General features: G+C 39.8%; 1 protein-coding gene across 2 annotated transcripts in view; it reads left to right on the forward strand.

The window, feature by feature from the left end:
- Positions 1–11,264, forward strand: part of ZNF536 (zinc finger protein 536) — a 347,905-nt gene that overhangs the window by 5,324 nt on the left and 331,317 nt on the right. The window contains exon 1 of one of the 2 annotated variants that reach the window (XM_042027596.1): positions 315–832. The exons of the other annotated variant lie outside the window; for it this stretch is intronic. The gene's annotated coding sequence lies outside the window, so the exon portion shown is untranslated. Of the gene's footprint in view, positions 1–314; positions 833–11,264 lie in introns of those variants that run through there. 2 annotated transcript variants of the gene reach the window in all.

Consider the following 11,264-nt stretch of genomic DNA (forward strand, 5'->3'; position numbering starts at 1 on the left):
AGGGAATGCACAGCCCCGCAGAGCGCTCCCGCCGCGGGCGGCCGGGCAGCCGCGCCCCGCGCCCGCCCCTGCCCCGCGCCCGTGCAGTTTAAAATAAATCCAACAGGGGCCGTGTTTGCTGAGCTGATGTGCCCGGCTGATACAGATAGCGGCGGCGAGCCGCCCGCTTCTGTGGAAAAAGACTATTTTAAGTGTCATAATTAAGTTTAGAAGCCTTGTTTGGGCTCATTCACTGCTCGAAATAAAAAGGACTGGCTGCTTTTAGACCCTTTCTGAAGGGGTTGGCTAAGCGCCTCTGCACGTTCGCTTGGAGAAGAATGTTTTCTTTTCTAGTTTAATATTAGAAACTATATTTTTACTTGTTTAAACCGGATTTGACTATTCCTGTGGAGATTTTTTTCTCTCTCCCCCCCCCCCTATCGCTCAAATCTTTGTTCATTGTTCATTGACGGTGGAAGGCTGCTTAAATGTACGGAGAGAGGGGGGGAGGCCCCCTCGGTGGTTTGATGTTGAAATAGTAAACCTGAATGAGGAGGGTGGCTGGAAAAGTGGACATTGCAGCTTTAATTAACTTCAAGATGCTTCAGCGAGGACCAGAGCGTAGTAGTGACGTTGCCTCATAAATCTGTCCAGTACAGTGCGTTGCATTGAACTATTACAGTATCACCATCATATTGAATATTCACTACCTATCCGGGAGCAGATTTGCATAATTGGATCTTCTTTAAATGAAACTTGTTTGCAAAAACCCAAACAAAACCAAAAAAACAAAAGCCCAAGTGAAAACTGCGGCGATCTGCATGATTATAAAGGGTTCAAACATATCCGAAAAGTAAGTGACCTGCATAAGTACATCAATAGGTTAAGTGCAAATAAGATGAGAAGTGCTTCTGAAAGCTGTACATTCCCTATGTGGTCTCTTGGGTTATTTCTCAATAGCGGGATTTTTTTGTAGCCTCAGGGATTTTAGGTTTTCTGTCTGCTTTCATAACTTTTTCCCTCACAGTTGTTATACAAGGTGAGGCTTTTGTACCATGCCTGTGTACCTGTAGTGATATTTTTAAAGAAAATTGATTAACAGTTTGTAATTCGTGCTGTTTGACTTGTATAATTACGGGTACTGTGGAAGGGAAATGTGTATTGCTGTTATGTTTCTGGTCATCGAATAGATCATCACTAAATATGTCGGAATATTCAAAGATTGTTTGTGTATATGGTTGTGTATGCTTAAAAATTGACTAAGTTAACTAAGCTGTTACTTCTTAAATCAGAGAGGCAACTAGCTTTTTCATGCGTGTGTACCCCCCTCATTTGACGGAGGATGATGATGACTGAGGTAATTAAAAATACCAGCAATTTTTAGAGTGGATTTGTAGCTTCTGTGTAAACCCCATCCCCTCCTAACCGAGTGTCTGGCTTGCAATATTGCAGTTTTGGATTGGGCAGGTTTAGAAGTATTTTGTAAAATCAGATGCTGGTGTTTCGGATGCTGCGAGGGAAAGTTGTGGAGGGAAGGCAGCTGAAAGCTGGAAGTTGCCTCGTGGGGAAGGGGAGCAGCCATCAGTGGGGCGAGCCGAGCAGAAGTGCAAAGTCTGCGTGCAGCCCAAGCCTTGCCCCGGCTCTCCCCCCTCGCCGAAGGCTGCTTTAGTTATGATGTCATTCTGATAGTGGAGAGCAAATGTCTCCTGATTCTACCATTAAACGCCTGGCTGATTTGCCTGATAATGATAGCACTGACGTCCTGCTCCTTGACAAATGCAAGCCCTATGAGCCCTATGAATTAACTTTTTTCCCATAGCTGAGAGCCAGCTAGCTTTACGACTCACGGATGTAGCAGCACTTCTTTGACAGATTACTTTGAACCTCCTCAATTCTGCAACAAACCCCCTTCTCTAAACACCACTCCTGTTAGGCTGCTAGCAGAGCCCTGGACAGTTTGGGCCTGATTTGCAGAGTTGCTGAGCATTCATCACTTCCACTGACTTCAGATGGAGTTGTGGCGGCTCAGCAGCTTTGAAAATCAGGCCCTGTGTTCAGTCAACAGATGATGCATTTTTTGGGCTTGTTTGGTTTTTGGTTTTTTTGTTACTGCTTTTTAAGTTAGACAGTTAAAGAGGGCTCTATGATTTCTAGTCATTATAAAAATATTTGTAAATAGCTTGAGTTGTTTGTCCTAGTCTGGTCTGTTTCACCCTTTCTGTTATCCTTTTTTTAAAAAAAAATTATTTTCAATTAATCTTCTAGTGTATGTGCTGTTAATCTTTGTAGGAAAAGAATCATAGATGAGTTGTTTAAAGTTTTCAGAATGTTGTAGAAGAAAAATGTTTCCAGTTTGGTACCAGGTGCTGAGAGATTCGATTGCTGTTTCAGAACGTGCACTAGAGAAGAGAGTCTCGGTACAGTTGCTAAACCCTGCGACTGGGTGCACTTTCTCATGTCTGCTCTGTCTTCAGATTTTGCTCGTGACTCTGAATTTCTATCCCTGCAGGTAAATGAGATTTAATATGATGAGGTTTTTAAAGTGCCAGTGACTTAAACTTTGTTTTCATGTGCTGTTACGATGATGACAATTAACAACTGCAGATGCAAGAAAGGTCAGCCTCTCTGTTACTTTTGCAGGGAATGAACGTGAAGTATTTGCAGGCTAAAGCTGTGTTTTGCAAATGATTTCCTGAAGATACAAGTCTCTGTGATGGAAGCACTGTATTAAAACTCCTTTGATAAATTGACTATGTCTTTATTAATGGAAAAGAAGAAAAAAGAATTGTTCTATGGGCTTTTTGACGTCTGAACATATTTAAGCTCTAATACTCAGCAAGTTGTCTGGCACTGTCTTCACTGTAGACTTTTATATAATGAAGAGGCTGATTGTCATATTTTTGTCCATGCCAGAGGCCAATAACCCAACCCATTCATTATCAGAAGAGAGTAGCCCGTAAGTTGCAACATCAGTACCACTGTTTTGCTTGCAGCAATGAAGACAGTGCTGAGATCAGAAATTGTGGTCTTCAGTACCGAAAGCTGACACATTAGGTTGTTTACCCACCATGGAGCCTTAGGTGACCAAAGAGATTTGCATTAGAACAGATGTAGAAAATGCACTAGTCCATTAAAATGTGCTCTGCTTATTCCCTGGGAAGCACAAGTTTCATCAAGTGTAGGGAAATCAGTAAGAAGTAATTTTTCCAAATGTTGATTTTTCCTTAAAGTTGACTTTGAATTGCACAGGTGTTTTTAGAGTGCCTTGACAAAAAAAAAAAAAAAAAAAAAAGGCATGATTTATATGAACTTTATGAAATGGAAACTAAAGCCATAAATAGATTTATTTTTCTAGTTTGAGTGTGGACAATTAAAGACATTTTTTTTTAAATCTTCTGATTTAGTGTGCTTTAATAGGATTGTAAGCAAATTTAAATTTTAATCTTCGACTTTCTCTCAGATACCTGAATAGATGTATATCGGCTCTTCAAAATGCTAAAAGCAGTATGATCTTGAAAAACTATTTTTTTGTCCTCTCTTTCATACCTTGCATTTCCCTGAGTTGCAAGGAATTTGGATTCAGGGAAAGACAACACAGATGAAAAAATAGAATACTTACTCTTTCTTTTATAGAACCATGAATAAACTTATTTCTGGCAACTGTAGATGGAAATCCAAATTTCTCTAGTGAAGGAACTCCAGGCACAGATACTCGTGGACGAGGAAAAAAGGATGAGCTACTGAAAGAAAATATGTAAAAGTAAAATAATTCTGATGCTTAATTGGCTAATCTCAAGGTTATTGTACAGCTGTGTGGTTCTAACTTCCAGTTGTGTGGCCGAATACGGAACATGAACTTTGTCGGACCAAGCGACTGAGCAGGATCTGCCCTTGGCTAGAAACAAGTGAAAATTGTAATGATCCGATGGATGTTTAACGAGAAATAACCGAGGAGCGTCTGTCGAAATCTGAGTGGATCACAATAACTGCTATGACATTTTCACTCACATTGGCAGGTTAAGCGATGAAGCCAAGCACTGAGTGAGAGATTTGAAGCATCTTTTCAGGGACAGCAGAGATCCAGATCAGGAAACAGGCAGGGGAATAGGGTAGCGAGGGAGGATTTGGGTTACCTCTGTCCAACTGCACCAAAGCTGTCACTAAATATGCTCCCAGAGGAAGGATTCTCCCCATATTCTGAATTTGGCACCTTTCCCTTAAATTTAAATTTGCTCTAATTTTCAGGTGCATCTTACTAGATAACCAGATGCATCAAAAAGGCAAAAGAATTATAGAGGAGTAATTATAATTAGCCTAGTTGTCTGTGTTTTTTAAAAATTGTGAGACAGGTCCTTGAAAGTATTTTGAAGTCACTGTTTTTTACAGGTCTTAATCTAAGTACTCCATGTGAGATTGTTTTCTAAAGAGATGGGTTCATCGGGTCAAATTGAACTATATTAAAGACAAACAATTTTGTTATAATCTGACTGTCTTTTAAACACAGATGAGGAAAACAGAACTAAAATAGCCACAGGAGCCTCAATATCTGATCTTTCCTCCATTGTGCATTGCAGTATTTGAGACTCACATAACCAAAAGCAGAATTAGGTAATTCCTTACAAGTATTTGCCATGTTATGAAAAAAGCAGCGCTGCCGATCCTGGTAGGATATTAACAGACAGATCTGCAGGTAGCAGTGCCTGAAAATAATGATGATGGCTTCATTCCCATGGCGTGGGGCAAGCAACAGAGCTTCTTTGAACCAGCAGCTCGTTTTTCATGCATTAGTGTTGAACTGTCCAGCTGTAGGAATCTCAGGCTCCCAGAGGGAGTGAGTGCTTGCCAGGAGGGTGGAAGCTGGTGAAGATTAGGCAGGGGTTATCCCAGGAGGGTACCACAGTGGCAGGGAAAGGCTGCTTGGGAAAATTTGGCCCTGTCTCAGTTTTGTGAACAGGAGAAGCCAGAAAGGGAAAGAAAAAGGTGAGTATGAGCTGACTTTCACTCCCGAGACGGCTGCAGGGGAGGTTGGTGGCAGGGACTACTACGGGATCACCTGTGGCCCCTACTCTGCCTTGGGACAGCCTGGAATGTCCTGGGGAGCCTTCCTTGCCATCAGCCGTAGGTGGGTCAGGGTACCATGGTGCAAAGGAGTACATGGCAGTCCTGATTCTTCCTGTTATGATAAGCTTGTTTCACCCTTTTTGTGAATTTCATTACAGCTTCTTTATGTTACTTTTTTTTTTTTAAATAAGTGCTGTTAGAAACTTTTCCTCCTGTTTTTTTATGCCTTTGGGATGTTCTGCCACAGTCACTGTGGTTCTTTGTGAGGAGGATGGGAGCCCTGTTGAGCTCATCAATGCTACAAAGGGGTTGCTATCAAGTACCACAGTCTACTTGGTCACAACAGGGCTATGTGTAGTGCTTCCTTCGTAGTCCTGGCCCCTGCTGATCTGGGAATTAGCCCTGGTAACCCATGTCGTAGCACTGTGTTAGGTTGCCAGCCTGGCCTTAAATTTATTTTTCTAAATGATAGCATGTGGTATTAATGCTGTTTTATTTCACTCTCATAAGTTGGCGTCCATAGATTGTGCAGACATTGTTACCATCAATCTCGTCACTGGAATACCGATGGTAGATACAGATAGATGTAGATAGGTCTCTTTAATCTAAAATTTAGAGAAACATGGGTAAATAGGAAATTCAGGCAGTATAACTTCATGCAAAGGACATATGGAATAAATTATCAGCAAGGAGAGGATAAATGAGTTCAAGGAAAGCCTAGGTTTGAGAAAGAGCATGTGAGAGCTAGGGTGAAGAAAGCAAGGAGGTGTAAAGTCAGGTTTCTATTAACAAATGCTAACATGGTGGGCTGGATGTTCCTCTCCTAACATTTTTTTTGATATCTCTGTATGGATGAGTTACATTTAATTTTCATGTGTTTCCTAACAATTGTTCCCTAGATCTTGTTTCTTCAGGGGTCCACAGAAATCATAAAACAGTGCAACATTTTAGTTTTGATAACAGTTTTACTCAAGGGAACGATATGACAGTGAAGTGTTGATCGAGTGAATTAGGGAGAAACCTTTTCTTCTCTGGCATTAGTTTGTAATTGACAGGAGAAGTAGAAACTGCCTTCTACTCTAGAGGCCAAGGATTTCCCATAGGTGTGTGCCCTCGTTCAACCATGCCAGTTTTGAAAAAAAACACTCACATACACATGCTCTCTCTCTTTTTTTTTTCCTTTGTACTTTTATTTCTGAAAGGTTTGCATGAACACTGTTATGGATTCCAGTCTATACCGGGACTTTGGAGGTTATTGAATGTTGAGGGTTGACTCGATACTGGAAAGCAGCATGAGTTTTGAAATTGCTGCTTCAAGTAACTTTTACCTTCATTTTCTTGGAATATATGCTGCATTTTTGAGGATAATGATGAATCTCCCTTCTCACAGGAAAGTGCATAAAATTTAGCAAAAATTTTCTTGAGTTTGATGTTGTTCCTAGGATCCAATTCTGCTTTTTGTATTTCAGTTTGGGTAGGACTGAGTCAGTGGATAAAACTTCCCTTCCTTACCTGGTGAATCTCATGCGATTCTTAATTTCACTGTAACTAACATGTGCAACTCCACTGTTTCCTGATTAAACTTTTTCTCATTTCATTATTTCGCGTACAGAAAGGAATCCAACTTTTTGAGTTAAAAAAAATGCAAAGATTATAGGCAACCCAAAACTGAATCATGCAATAAACTGACTATTTATTACCTTTTTAACGTAACTGCTCTTCATTGATTCATTGAGATTTTGCCATAGGAGTATAATTCCTCCTAGGGCTAATAAAATAACTAGTAGAAGTTAACCCAGTATCTTTATTAGTACCATAATACAGACTAAAAAAACCTCTACTGCTCTGACTACTCCCTCCTTTGGATTTTACCATAAAATGTCTCTTAAAATAGCTTGGCTATTTTGAAATATTCTTTACTGTTTTAAAAATCAAATGTTCAAGCATCTTTCCTTTTTTTTTCACTTTAACACATAAAGCTGTATGCCTGTGCCTGCGATAAATGGACATGCTATGAGATAAATGAGCAATAGGAAACCCACAACAACTTCTGGATTAGAATTTCAGTCTTTTGTTTGTTTGGTAGTATCTTTGGCATGCTAAGGGCTTTCCAAATATAGGAATATAGTTTCTGGCCAGAACTAGCTGCCATTTTCTTATTGCAGTTGAAAAATACCAGTTCATTAGTTTGCATCAACATGCTGCATCTTTGAAGGATTTCTCAGGTCCACAATTGAATTTCTGCTCAAAATAAAAGAGTTGCATCTCTGCACTTCATTATGAACTGGTGATTATGGAATGCACCTGGGTCACTGGAGAGCTGGATTCAGATCGTTCCTCTCTATCTGATTTGAATCAGGTTTTTCAAATCAAGTTTCTCACATCCCAGGTGAGTGCTTTAAAAACACACTTTGGCTCTTCTTTTTAAGTTCCTGCTTCAGGCTACTCCAATTTAAATAATCATTTAATTATTCAGTGGGTCAGAAGAGAACCGACTCTTGGCTTGGGCACTCCAGTGTGATGTGAGAGACTGAATCTAACTGTTTCTGTTGCAGAGTCTCGCAGCCTGCGCTCCTGAGTGTGACATGGTGAGAGTAGTCATATTCTTACTGTTGTCTTGCTGGCTTTTCCTTTTGAAAAATTGCAAAAGGTATCAGGTTAGTCCCAGAGGAGAACAAAAGGAAATTCTAAAATCTTCAAAGTATTTGTGATACTGAAAAATTCTTTCTTGAGTAGTTCACAATTCAGCTATTATAAAAGTCAGTTGGTGACGGGGTGCATCTTTATAATCCAAAAAATTTTCATCTTGAAATGGAGTTTCATTGCCATTATTTTTATTCAGTGGATTATGTGTTTGAACATAATATTCTTCCGTGCCCCTGAGCATTGAGTGAGTAGCTCTTGGAGGTGTAATAGGTGAAACTTTAACCCTTTTTCCTGGTACTGCCTTGGACCCTGTGCAGCACAGAGCTTGCTGTGGACGGCTCTCTGTCTGGGAGTACTGGGAGGAGGAAAGAAATGCTGCGTAAATGCCAACAAATGCCTGAGAGATGCAAGGGATACTGCACTGTTCGTGTTCCTTCTCGCAGGAAGAACCACCTTCGAGGTGCAGAAGATCTATGAAACTGGCAGGTTTCTCTGTCAGGATCTCTTAAAAGGCAAAGAAGAAATGTTTTAATCTGTAGAAGGGGAATCCACAAAGGGAGGAAATCCTTCTTTTCTTAGAGATAGAAATAATCATTTTGATATCTTCTGTTTCCTCTGTCTTTCATTCTTAACTTCTCTGGCAGCACAACTCTGGCAGAATCCATGCTGTATTGGTTGGTTCCCCTTCTGGCTGCTCTGCAACAGTGATGGATGGGAGCCAAGGGAATAAATATAGCTCTGAGTTCCAGTAGTAACCCCCTGCCACACCTCTACACAGAAACTGGGAGGTCACGGGGGGAGAGGGAATGGACAGGCTCAGGTCTGACTTCGGCAGAGAGGGTGTTTCTGTGCTCCCTGAGGAAGGGGAAAGGTGCTGCAGAAACCCACTCCTGCCTTTGTTTCCATGCAGAGCTGAAGGGATCTGTAGATCTATTTTAAAAGCATTACCATTGGTTGTGCAGTTTCCATGTGAGTTTATTAAATGTGGACATTTTTTATATGTAAAAATAACTTCACCATTTTGTTATTTCCTTTTACGTATTTCACTCCGGTTGGAAAAATGAAATCAATCTAGTCAGCTTTTCATCAGTTTCTCTTTGGCTGTCATGCAGTTGCACAATGCTGCAGTGCTTGGCTAGCAAAAATGTTTACAACGAAAAATTGTTTTCAATGGGATTAAAAAAAGAACCATGGAAACATTTTTATTGGTCTTCAATTTTTGTGCAACTTTGATTTTTACAAGACCTAAACTGCATCAGTGGTGCTGCTCTGATTTGATCTTAAAATTATACTCTATTTTTATATATACTTGCAAGGTATAGACAAAATACTGCTACTACCCTCTGTCACACAGAACAAAAAATTCTAGCCTGAATATTTCCTAGCAGCTGGTTCGAAGTCCATGGAAATCATGAGCACCTTGCAGCTGACTCTCAAGGGTTTGGGATGACCTTCCACCTGTGTGTATACCTGTTGTAAGTTGGTTTAAACAGTCTTAGTCATTTAGAACTGCTCTGGGTTGCTCTCTGATCTGTTAATGCTGTGAGATTGCCACAGCTGAGGTGAATCTGGGGATATGCCTGCAACCCTTAAATACCTTTATTGCTGCTGGCACCTATAGAAATCTCACATATGGAGAATATATAAAGTCAGATCCTTGGAAGGTTAACCGTAATAAAATCCTAGGAGTAAAATATTGGCTGACAGTTACCCTTTGCATCAAAACTCTTAAATTCTTTTTTAAAAGGTGCTTCTGATAAGTGTTGAGTTAGTTTGGATTTTAATTTATTTTGCTTTATAGTTTAGGTAGCAAAGGGCTCTTCTGGGGATGGCCTGAATTTGTGGCTATTGATGACTGCTTTATGAATATGTGGACTGGGGCAGTCTGGAGAGGCACTGCCACTAAAAACAGAGAGGAATTACACAGGCACTCTGAGCTCACCTCCCTCTGTTTCTTACACTACCTTTCTACCTTCATCCAGTGTCCCTCTGTAGCCACCATGAACCCACTGTATAAATGAGGAATGGGGCCCCTTGGGTACCCTTTGAAAAGAGAAAGGCTTTCTCTTAGAGAAACATGAATTTCATAGGGCCCAAGCTTGCAGATATAAACTCTTCCAGTGTTTTTATGATCAACATTCACCACTGAGTTCACTAATTGAAGACCTTAATGAATGTTGTAATGATCAGGTCTGTTGTTGTCACTGATTCAGTATCTTGTTTTCAGGTGTGAGCTGGCTGAGTTGAATTTAGTTTTCTTTTAACTGAAATCATCGTCACACAAGCAAAAAAAAGAATCACCACAACCCCCCTGCTTTATAAATATAATATATCACAGCCTCTTTCAAACACCAACTGTTGATTGGCTACTTCCCACGTCATGGTACTAAATCATTGACTTCAGAATATTAACCTTTTGCTTACTGAATACAACTTCTGCAGTGAACTCACATCCACCATTAAGTTAGACAGAACTTGCATTTGATGATACAACTGTTGTGGAAAGAAACAAATTATCATGCAGACTTTTTCTGTGATATTGGGAAAGGTATTGAAATTTTTGATCTACATTTTTAGTAAGAATAGCTGGATTTGAAAATGGTTTACACATGTATAATCTGTAATGTAACACAATTTTCATTCTCCTGCTCCGTAGTTGGTATAAAGATCTAAAAGTAGATTTGATGCCTCTGTAAAAATAGTCTGGCTAGTCTGTATTCTTCAACTGCATGACAGCTACTCATGTACCTTTCTTAGAAGAAAACATCTCTTTTCAGAAGATGTTGATGTTTTTAACCAGATGAGGACTATTTTTATGGGTGTGCTTTGCTTTGAGGAGGTTTTCTGTTGGGAAATTTGGCTTTTGAAGATGTGCTTCATGTATTTAAGTCAAATAAAATGCTACCTATTAGAGTGAAAAAACCTTTTCATTTTTATGTTTCTCCTTTATAAATACAGATTTACACATAAGTCTTCAGAAAATTTTTATTGTTGCTTGTTGTTATGACACATCATACAGCTTTTGCTAACTGTGCATTCTTTACTTGGTTTTAATTATATTGTGGAGCAAATGTTTTGTTATTTAAAAAATAACATGGTCCAATTTTATAATTTCTGATTTAATAATGAAAATACCCTTGAAGATGCCATCACTTTTTTCTTCCTTTAAGATGCCAATAATCTCTGCACCTGTCTCTCTGATGCTGGTGGTGGAGCTGAACACGATAGAGCAAACTAAAGATAAGTGAAGGAGGAGCTTTTTAGCATGCTTGCAGCTATGTGTATAGGTAGCAGAGCAGGATCTCTTGGATCGGGGTCTCTGGGTTTGCCACAGTGCTAGGAAAGCATGTCAGGAGAAACAGGGCTGGCAGATAAAGGGAGGACAAGTGTTGCACATGTCTTTTCCTATTGGATTTGAAGACAGCTTTTCCTCCTTTGGGTAATCTCTTATTTAAAATAGGAAATTGGTTAACCGAAAAGGGGGAAAGGCGGTCTTCAAAACAATAAGAAAAAAACATATGCAACAATTGTCATCTCACTATCTGCAAACCCTATATACACACACATGCTTCCATCTT

The sequence above is a fragment of the Corvus kubaryi genome, unplaced genomic scaffold (genome assembly GCF_017639235.1).
Source record: "Corvus kubaryi isolate FWS band 111438036 unplaced genomic scaffold, C.kubaryi_AGA036_p1.0 37300, whole genome shotgun sequence".
Classification (NCBI taxonomy): domain Eukaryota; kingdom Metazoa; phylum Chordata; class Aves; order Passeriformes; family Corvidae; genus Corvus; species Corvus kubaryi.